This window comes from Saimiri boliviensis, chromosome 5 (assembly GCF_048565385.1).
Source record: "Saimiri boliviensis isolate mSaiBol1 chromosome 5, mSaiBol1.pri, whole genome shotgun sequence".
In the NCBI taxonomy this organism is placed as follows: Eukaryota; Metazoa; Chordata; class Mammalia; order Primates; family Cebidae; genus Saimiri; species Saimiri boliviensis.
In genome coordinates, this window is record NC_133453.1 from 59,489,175 (window position 1) to 59,500,751 (window position 11,577).

The 11,577-nt window shown below is 34.0% G+C and overlaps 1 long non-coding RNA gene across 2 annotated transcripts in view; it reads left to right on the top strand.

The window, feature by feature from the left end:
• Positions 1-7,079, top strand: part of LOC141584577 (uncharacterized) — a 54,845-nt gene extending 47,766 nt beyond the window's left edge. For both annotated transcript variants that reach the window (XR_012517695.1, XR_012517694.1), the window contains one exon: positions 4,807-7,079. This is a non-coding gene — a long non-coding RNA (uncharacterized LOC141584577). The remainder of the gene's footprint in view (positions 1-4,806) is intronic.
• The last annotated feature ends 4,498 nt before the right edge of the window (positions 7,080-11,577 follow it).

An 11,577-nucleotide genomic window follows, 5' to 3' on the forward strand; every position in this document is an offset into this window, starting at 1 on the left:
AAAAACAATGCATTGGAAAATGAAAAAACATTATACCCAAACTGAAAATTTTAATAAGTGGTTTGGTAAATAAATTCAACAAAATCTCCAAAACTGTTGAATAAAAAAAAAAACCTGTAGACAATACATAATAATAAATTAGAGAATTAAAGTAGGAAGACTAACACATAGCTAAAATTAGTTCCAGAAAGAAAACTGAACGAGCATAAATTATCAAAGAATGATATAAGACTACAAGACAGTCTTTCAGAACTAAAGAATATGAGTTCTCAAGTTGAAATATGCCACGTAGGGGCCTGGGGTGGGGATAAGGTGATATACTTTGTAATTTTAGAATGCTAGAGGTAAGAAAAATTAGTGAAAGCCAGGTCACAAAGAATTGATACAGCTTCAGAGACTGGCAAGCCCATTGACTATTGATTTAAAGCTACTCTCATTTTAACTCTTGAACAAATCAATAAACAAGCAGTGCAAAGGTATATGCAAGACAAGGATTCGAGTAAACAAACATGACTCCACATGGTTTCCCCGGCTCTTTGCAGAGGTACAATACTAGTTACGTGGTCAAGATGGCCCACATGGACTAAGGAGTAATCTGGTGAGAGGAGCTCAGAAGTTCAGCCTCATTGCTGCTGAAATATTGGTCTAAGATAGAGCCATATGAGCACTCAAGGGTCCATAATTAGTAACTTAAATCATATGAAGGAAATCTTGCTGTGGGCCAGGCATGGTGGTTGACACCTGTAATCTCAGCACTTTGGGAGGCCTAGGCAGGCAGATCACATAAGGTTAGGAGTTTGAGACCAGTCTGGCCAACACAGTGAAAGCGAATCTCTAATATAATAATAAAAATTAGCCAGGCGTGGTGGCATATGCCTGTAATCCCAGGTACTTGTGAGGCTGAGGCAGGAGAATCACTTGAACTTGGGAGGCTGAGGCAGGAGAATTGCTTACAGTGAGCTGAGAATGCACCATTGCACTCCAGCTTAGGTGACAAGAGTGAAACTCTATCTCAAAAAAAAAAAAATCTTGATATGTCATAATCTTATAATTCTCTGTTCTGTTTCCTGTTCCTCACTAAGCTAACATCTGGTCTGACCATATTCTTCCAAACCAATAAAGGCACAGGAACCAGAATGGCCTCAGACATCTCAAAAACAATCTTGGGGAAAAGGGGAATGAAAGACAAACCTTCAATCTCTAAGGAATATTGATTTCTGATCTAGAATTCTATAATAATCCTGACAGATAATAAAGTATAAGGGTAAAATAAAGACATTTTTATAAATGTAGGCTCTCAAAAATTGTTTAACTTCCGTGAATCTTTTCTCAGGAAGTTGGAGGATGTATTCCACCCAGAAAAATAAACATCTTAGGATCTAAGGAGCAGGGGTTAGTACACAGCAAAACCAACAAGATTTTCCGGGAAATGTTGAGGAATATCCTCAGGACAGGAGTTATGCAAAGATTTCAGTACAGGAACAGAAAGATATGGGAATAAAATAGAACTGATTGATTGCTTAAATAATTTGGCCTTGTAGAAAACAATATAACTTAAAATACTTAAAAAGGTATTTTTAATTTCAGAAAGAGTAAAAGAAATTACAACAAAGGTGGTGTATGCATATTATTTTGCTAAGCACTCAATATTATGGATATAGCCATAATATAAACATTATTGGGATAATAGGCAAGATGATATAATTCATGAGGGCCAAATTCTTATCTTCTAAAATATGCATTTATCCTTTGACCCTGCCCTATCATTTCTAGAAATATTTCACAAAAGAAAACTGTTAATTTTTTAATGACTTATGGTCAAGGTTATTTATTTTGACATTATTTATAACAGCAAAAAGTAAACATGATTCAATGAATTCAATAGAGACCTGACTCACTAAACTATGGTGTATTCCCAGAATAAAATATGCAGTTATAGAAAAGGAATGAGGAAGATCTTTGCATATCAGGCGATCTCCTAGATATGTTGTTAAGTGACAAAAGTCAAAGTATATAACAAGTATGACTAATAAATGCAGAGCAAATAACTGAACTAAATAAATCACCACTTTGTAATTGCTTAAGAAATTTAAAAATCAAGTTAAAATCATCAATACATGAAACTGTTAGAAAAAGGTTTCAAATTGAATTTTAAAGCAGAAAGATTAGGTTGTCATCCCGTGAATCAAAATTTTAGTTGTAACACCTACTGAGAATAGGAGGACCAAACATTATCCAGACCTGATGTTCTTCTGGACATCTGACAGGAAATCTTAAGTCATCTTACATTCCATTTTTGAAAACTCTTATTTATTTTAACAAATTCACATAATTGCACATAATTGGTACATTCTACTCCATGACATGTGTGCCTATTTTGATACAGCACTATCAGTGTTTTAATTATATGTCAGTTTCATGTATTTTCTGCTTTTCTAACTTAAAGATTTTCACCATAACCTGTGTGTGGTGGTGGGTGAGGGGGTGGGGGAGAGGCAACATTTTCACAAAGTTTGGTGGTTAAAAAAAGAAAAAAAAACTAAAAGAATGTTTAAGATGATACTAATATCGTTTGTTTGGCTTTATTTGAAAATAAAAAATAGGATTATTGGTAAGTGATGAAAGAGAAGTGGAAGAGTATGGACAGATGATAGAATGAAAGAGTGTTTAAAAGAACAGAAAAGAACACAGAAAATATAGTAGCTCAGTGAACTGACTATGTTATACAATATTCAGTCAAATTAATTCAAACTCAAAATAGGTGGATCTCACTTCCATAATCAACTCAGAAGTTCTCCAGTGAATTTACCTCACTTTCTAGACTGTCCTCGTATGTTAGATACTATCTTTGGAATAGAAGTGAAATTTTGATTCTCCTGCTTACTATGTACTAGGCACAGTTCTAACTGCCTAAATGTATTACCTCAAACAATCCCTCAAGTAGTATGGAGCAGTATACATATCTTCATTCCACAGATCGATAACTGAAATACAGAAGAGCAAAGTAATTTGCATGAGTCAGACATCTAGTAAGCTGTAGAATCAGGACTCAAACATAGGGATTCTAATTCCAGAACCTGCATGCTTAATCAACTCTAATGTAAGTAGTCAGGTTTGATTCCTTACGGATTTTCATTGTTAAAGCTTTATAATAGTATTCTCTTTTCTGACTTTTAATACATCTTTAAAATAATAACAAACTGAAGTGACTTCATAAGTGGAATAAAAACCATTTTTTAAAGAAGAAAATAATAGAAACAGGTATTCTTTCTATAGAATAGAGGATTTCTAAGATAAAACAATACTATTCATGTTCAGTAATTTACCCATATAAATATCACTAGTTACTCTTAAAGTTACGCAAGATGACTGGTCAAGGTCCTAAATGATCCATGGAAAATTAGTTTCACATATAAATTCAATTGTGTTAATAGTGGTTATTAATCAATGTCAACAACAAGAAGTAAAAAAAGATTGGTTACTTCTATTAATAAGCAAACAAAATTGGTGTCTTCTGTGACTCAACAAAGGTTATGTTAAACATTAAATTGCAAAACCTTTTTATCATAATATGCATAGTTTTTCATCTTATTGGACCTGACATGTAATGATAAAAGGACTGAGATTTGTAAATAAACATGCTGGATGTAGTAAATATTCTGCTCTAAATACCTTATAGCACTTATAACTACTGCGCGTTATTAAAGCTACTGGACATTATTATAATGATTTAATTAAATGGTTTAATTGCATTCTGGACATTTTCTTATTTGCACAAAAAGAAATCTTTTTTTTAGTCTTTTCTGTTCTTAGTATATGTGCCAAAAACTAAATTACTTAACTGGTTGAAAAAGCACAGGAACTTTTCATTTCCTTTTAAATAGAATAAAATGCTCATATGTTCTATAATGATGCTAACAGCTAAACCTCTTAAGAATAAAATATTCAAACTGACATTTAACTTGCCAATTAAGGAAATTATCTTAGTTTCATGTTCTGTTTACAGTGGGAAGTTTATGTTTTTAGGTTAACTGAGGGTTGATATTTTAAATGGTCACAAATTTCCAGTCATATGGAATCTCTCATTCAAGATACAATTCAAGCTAGAATTGACTACCTTCAGGCAGACAATACTTCTATCAAAAGTCACCAACATCCTGACTCAATATACAAATATTGATGCATCACAGGGTCGTTGAGGCAACCAAGACCTGAAAAATTAAGATATCAAAGAAAAGAGAACCATAGAATGGTGAATCAGTATTTTGAGTCGCTTTTTGCCTATAAGTATCTGTATATGTTGGCTCTCACTCAGAGACTATGAATCCAGGCAGAAAGCCATAGTGATAGGGTAGAGATGCCACCAGAGCACAATCTCCAAGACTAAAGAGACAAATGTCAGGAGGTCAAAGCCCTCTGATTAAAGGAGCTGAGATCCAGTGAGATGGGAGGCACAGAGTGAACAAGTCCAATTCTCAGTGGTTTTCCCCTCTAGACATTTTCCCTATTCTTAAGCGTCTCAGAGAAGGCAACTAAAATGCTAAGCAGGAAACCACTGGAAAGCAAAATGAAGTTAGAATTAATAATATTAGCAAGTTTACTGGATTCAAGGTTTGTCACTGACTTTTAACACATCTTTGAAATAAGACATATGTCACTTATTCCTATGTTATGGTCTGAATTATGTCACCACATTTATATGTTGAAGTCCTAACACTTGATATCTCAGAATATGACTATTTAGAGAGAGGGTCTTTAAAGGGATAGGTTAAAACGAGGTTATTACTGTGGGTTCTAATCCAACAGGACTGGTTTCCTTCTAAGAAGAGGAGATTTGAACACAGAGAGGGAAGACAATGAGAAGAAAAAAAGAAAAAGCAGCCATTCAAGCCAAGCAGAGAAGCCTCAGAAGATACAAACCCTGCCAACACCTTGATCCCAAATTTCTAGCCTCCAGAATTACGATAAAACAAATTTTTGTTTTTTAAGCTCCCAATCTATGGTATTTTGTTAATAGCAGCCCTAGCAAACTACGTCCTATAAACCATCAGTGATTAGAAATAATAAATTTTAAATGAATACTTCAATACTACCTAAAGTTATTAAAACTAAGAAATAAAATTAAAGCATTCTATAGCCTAACTTTGTCCCATTAACCAAAAAATACTCCCTAAAATCCTGCATTTGGGGAGCATTTCATAATTCCAGGAGCAGTCCTTTGCACGTACCTTCATCAGTTCACTAATGTTCCATTCCTCAAGAAATTCTGAGTCACAGAAAAACTGAAGTTATTTCTATAATGTCAGAATTTGAAGCTTCTCTTCCTCAATTAACAGACAAACAGTGATGAGTATAAAATTCTCCAATTATACTTTAATGGAAAAGGCCATTGATTAAATGTATAGTTCTTAACAAGATTAAAAAGAAAAAAAAAGGATGAAAGTATTAAAAGGAAATACAGAAAAACATTTTTATCATTGTTACATAGGGACCATCTTCATAGGCAAGAAATAAAACCACTTCACAATGACTAATATTTTCTGTGTAGCAAAAGATACCATAACTATCATTAAAAGACAAATGAAAGACTGGGGGGAAAAAAGGCATTAATATCCATAGTAGTTACATCATAAGCACTGGGAACACAAAGGAAAATGAGGCAGAATTATTGTCATCTCGGAGCCCATGATGCAATTGCAGAATGTTTGAGTAAATGAACTGTTATCAGACAAAGTGAACTGCTGTAATGAAGTTCGACACAGAAAGGTACCTCGAAGTGAGAGGCCCTAATATCAGTTAGGGTCAGTGAGATATGACATACAAAAGAAAACAAAAAATGAGGGGTGAGGGGTGATGCTGCAAAGAAAAGGAAACATGTCAATAATTTCTCAGAAGTAGAAAAAAAACCTAGGCAGACAAGAAATTGGAAGGAGTCTGGGACAAGGTAATGATGTGTGAGGTGGGTAAGGAAAAATATTTTTGGCAGAGAACTTATAGACATGTTGAACTTCTACAATTTTAGTTTATGCATATTTTTCTTAATTTTCCTCCGAAAACCCACACACTTCTACACGGGTTCTAGAACTTCACATGTAGAAGTGTTTGGGCTTTCAGAGGACAATTAGGAAAATTATGCATAAATTAAAATTGCCCTCCACAAAAAGCAAATTTTCATATCCCGATTGTAGGAGTATGGACATTCAGGTTTGTACAGCACCACTGGTGGTGAGCAGGAGAGGCTGATGGTTACTTTGAATATTTCTGAGATGGGCAGACTCATGCAGGCCTCAAAATGATGAGGGTTAATTTCTGATATAACTTCAAGTTTACGAAGTTATGTCTGGTGTTACATTTTTTTTGCCCTCAAGTACTGGCCCATTCCTGTCTCCTTAAATCTTCAGCTCCTACTTGTTTTTATAAATGAAATCTAAATACTATGCCACTTACCATATGCCTAGAATGCACATCCCTGTCAGAGTAGGTCATTCTTTCAAATAACAACAGCAATCCTAGCATGTTTATATAAATGCAGCAAGCTGCATTAGAAAAACAGGAGACAGCAACTGTAGAATCTTTCTCTTCATTTTGTTTCAAAATAAGTGACTCAGCTAGCCAATATGTGGACCCCAGGAAAAACATAATGAGTTATTGGTGACTATCCAATGGAGACCATTAAACTGTCAGCACCTCCTCCTACCATTATCTGGTGGTGTGATGTCTCTAAAGTTAAATTCAACATTAAGGAATCCCAATTATTTTGTGAAATCTAATTATGATGACTAAACAATAGATTAACAACTCTGCAAGCCCTCTGCAAACATAGCTAAATTATGGCTGCTATCAAATTTTTATTGGATTAAATTATCTATGACATTTTCTAAATTTTACATTCTATGGTATTTATAATGCCATAAAATTACCACACAGAGAAGCAGTAATTAGAAGACCATTAAATCTGATAATGACCTAAATTATTAGTAAAAATTTAAAGAACAAAAATTAATTTATTCAAGAAATATTTGTGAATTTCATCAAATTATTAGAAAATAAATACCCTAGTAGATACCTTGCTGATAAGAATAATACACATTGTATAAATATACTTTCTCTTTTCTAAAAACACAATACATTTCTTAACATTATATATGTAAAGAATTGAAGCTGGCTAAATTTCATGCTTTTAAAATGTAAAAATTAATGACATAATGGAAAATTTGTTATGTTTTTTCAATGTTTTTATTTATAATTGAAATATATGTGCTCAGCATGTGTTTTCTGCAAATAATATATGCACAAATAACAAAAAATATACAATTCATTAAATGTTACATTATCTTACCTTTATTTCACAGAGAGAGCTAAATATTGTTAAATTAACATGCTCAAAACTAAAATATGACATGCCAATTTGACTTATTTCCTATCAGAAGATGAATAATGAATGTCAATTTTAAAGAATCTTAATGCTTTAAAATGCATGATACTGTGTTTAGTTTCTCTTAGTTTGCTTTATGCTGTGATTTTATGTCTGCTAGAGCTATGAATTGTCTAGAATACGAATTTTATAGGAATTTAATCTTCAACAAGTTAATTTTCCAAATCAAATCAACTCCAATATATTGGAGTACGTACATTTAAAAAGTGGTCAAATTGACAAGAACTAAAGCATTTGTTGCTTCTAATTCATCTATGTTGTTAGCACCAGTTAATTTAAACTCAGATAAGCATATGGTCAAATAAATACATAATTTGGCAAATACCATAAGGATAATAAACATATCTTTATGTCAATGTACTATAAATACATTAAGAGGATTTTTGAACATTCAAAATTCATTTTCAAAGTGAATGAGTTGCCATTTTTGCCTAGAGAAATGTATTGTCTATAGGGAAATATAAGCAAACAATTCTATTCTATTTGTGCCCAGAATAAATGGCAAAGCTGGTATTTCTAATTTATTTTGTCTGTAGCATTAAAACAAGCATTTTAAAATGTCTTCATCCTTGCTGTTACAGAGAGCAGATATATTTTTATGAATTAATAATGATCTATTTCAAATGTATCCTCAATATTTTTTAATTACCTTAGTGTCTCTAACTTTTCTCTTTTTTATAACAACTATTTAAAGCTAACTGGGCTTTTCCCAAACATCCAACTCCTCTCCCCACCTTACCTTTGACTGCCTGTAATTCCCACTCTCCAACTTTAAATAACTATTTACATGAGAAAGTAATTTTGGAAACGTAAAGAGATTCATGACAGTCAAAGTAAAATCAGAACATCTCTATAATTTCTAAACTTTAGGTGTTCCTGCATATCCTGTTTAAAAAACAAAAATCTATCAAATTATCAAGAGATTTCACTTACTTTCTTTTAAAACTTAATACGTCTTTGAATGACCCACTTGCAAATATCATGTTGACCTTTGGAACTTCTGTACTTCAAACTGTCTTTTAAAATATGTCACTGACATTTTTGTCTTCATACATGCTTTATTAAGGTCAGTGCTACATTTGCTGTAACAAATAGGGGAGAATTAAGAGCTCATCAGCACTGACATAGTACAACATTGAATAGATTGAATTATGTGCTTAAGAAGACAAATTGATGACAATTGGCAAACTGGACTTAAAAAGCTGCTGCTTGAAAAATATCTCAGAGAAAAAGTGTTTTCATGAATATATTTACCTCCTTCAGCATATTTTATTTTGATAAAATACACCCATAAATTGGGGTCCTCTTTTAAAGATTCATATTTCAACTCTATCACTTAACAACCATCTAATGAACTCACAGGGATCCCTGCCATAGCTGTGGATTTTGAAGTACGGTCTGCAAAAACCCATTGTTTTGAGTGCTCATTGAAAATATGAGTTGTTCTTCTAACCCAAAGGAGTAATCAAGTTTCTGTCTGTCTTTTTTTAACTGAAGAAATATTGAAATAATAAAGAAGTATGCGTTGTGAGTAGTATGGAGGTGTACTCAGTGCTATTTAAAATATCCTTTGTGTAAAATGAAACATCAATCCAATTCCAAGCATGGAGAGCCAGCATGGCAATCCAATGCAGCTGCAAGGAAGTTTACATTGTATCTTACCAGTGTTCAATTTAAGAAAAGATTGAAGAACATCAGGCTGCTATAAAAACAATTTACGCAGAATAAATTTGGTACTTGTCAACCGTTTTTCAAAGGAAGCAGCTCTCCAGCAGAGCCAGGGTGTCATACAACATGGCTTACTGCTACTCGAATAGAATGATTATTAGACATAAAATGAGTTCGAAAATAGATTTACGGAAGTATTAAATGATTTAAACGAGAGCACTAGCTGCCTTCTAAATGGGATTTAAATTGTGTTAATTGACAATAGGTAGTAGGAAGAGTATTGAAACTTACAGAAATGTACAGGCCTTTTTCTGTCAGATTTTTATTATAGCCCACAAAATAATAGGCTAAGAAAAATCAGTCAACATCTATGAATTAAGCTTGTCTATGCTCTTTATGATGTGTTTCATGATTTTCAAGGTAGGTGTAGGGTCAGAAAGAACAAGAAAGTCTGGGATGGAAGTAGGGGTACAAAAAAAGTAAATGAAATTATCCCTAATCTAGAATGTATTGTAAGAATTTAAAGGGAGTTGAAATTCAAAGATAAATTGATTACAGGGGATTAAAAGAATGGATTTGTGGAGACTGTGAAACTAGATAGGTCTTTGAAGTAGTATAGAGTTCAGTAAAGGTAATGAACATAAAGAGGACTTCATTGACTTAGTTCAGAGCAATGGCTATTTGATCAGAATGCCTGGTTACAGTTCTGTCACTTCCTAAATTTATCTCCTGGAGCAAGTTACTTAACCTCCTTGAGCCTCAGTTTTCACATCTGTGAAATGGGTTCAATCTCATTTGATTGAGATGCCTCTTTGAGCTGGTTCAAGAATTAAATGAGATGATACACAGTATTCATTCATTTTGCTTTGCTATAAATAAAGGAATAACTGAGGCTGGGTAATTTATTAAGAAAAGAGGTAATTTATCAAGAAAACTTCGTTTCGCTCAAAGTTCTGTAGGTTGTACATTGAAATTTCCATGGCCAACATCTGCTGAGCCTCTGCTGGGGTCTCAAAAAGCTTTCATTCATATCAGAAGGCCAACGGAGAGCCAGTTTGTTACATGGTGAGAGACGGAGTGAGAGAGAGAGGAAGTGAGAGAGAGGGGGAGCCAGAGAGAGGGGGTTGGGGGTAGGAGGTACCAGCCTCTTTCTAAAAATCAGATCTTGTAATAGCATAAAAGTCACTCACTACCACAGAAAGGGCACCAATTCATTCATGAGGGATCTGCCCCTATGAGCCAAACACCTCCCACCAGGCCCCATCTCCATCATGGGATCAGATTTCAACATGAGATTTAGAGGGGACAAATATTCAAAACATAGCAACAGGTACAGCTTTTAGAGCACGGCTTGACATATAATGATAAAGGTAGCTATTGCTATTAATATAATCATCATTTTCATCAGCATTATCTGGCTTGAAATTCCTATTAATTTTCCTTAACTTCATTTTTTACCTCCTCAACTTCATTGAACTTCCACTGTAAAGAAATGTGGCTTTATGTACATTTCTTTTCACAAAAAAAAGTAAAAGAAAGGATATTGATTTGTTGAGAAATAAAATACAGAATTTAAAAAATACAGTTGCTTTAAATAAACGATTATGTCAAATTCCCCTTTTTCTTTCTCTGGACATGTGAACAGAAGCCAAACTTTTCCTGCTCCTTTTAATTAATAACAAGTCTAACCCATTTTAAAGATCGAATCTCTCATATACCTCAAAGCTGTCCTCCTTCCCACCATCATTGATTAGACTCTTGACTGGGGGGGTTTGGATGGGGAATTGAATGTGGTTGTTCTTACTATGTATCTCTGTGTCTCCTTTTTAGCTTCCCTAGTTTAGGGGGAGGTTTGAGGAAATGTAAAAGGAACGACCATCTCTCAACTAAATGAATTCACAGCTGCTGCTTATTGGTTGTTTCTACTTCTTTAACACTGACGGACTATCAGTGTTTTCTATGTGGCTGGTACCAAAATGTTGATTCTCTTACAGGGTACATGTGTAGGTTCTTTGGAGGGGGCTTGCTATTGCACAATTTACTGCCATGGGAGATCTTGTTGTGGCTTAACCTCTTTTACTCTCTCTTGCCTTGCCTTGCCTTAATTCTTGCCTTCTATGGTGGATCGCACAGCCTCTTACTGCCTGAATTCTCATGCATGATGAACAGCCTTGTTGGGTAAGACTTCCGTCTGCCTTGGTAGCTTCTTGCTGAAGGGGAAATTTTCATGGCCAAACATAAGAGAGTAGGCTGTGTCTCATGTTTTTTCTAAACTCTGCTATCTCTTTCCAGTTCTCTTTAAGACTACATGAACAGAGGAGCAGATCCAGAAATGTTCTGCCTATATATACATCAAACAAGGAGATAAAAGTCAATTGTCCCTTCTTGCACACATTCTCAATTCTGAGTGATTTTCCTGTGAAGCTATTTCCCTGCATATCTTGGAGGGAGATCACCCCTCCTTCCTAGCCAAT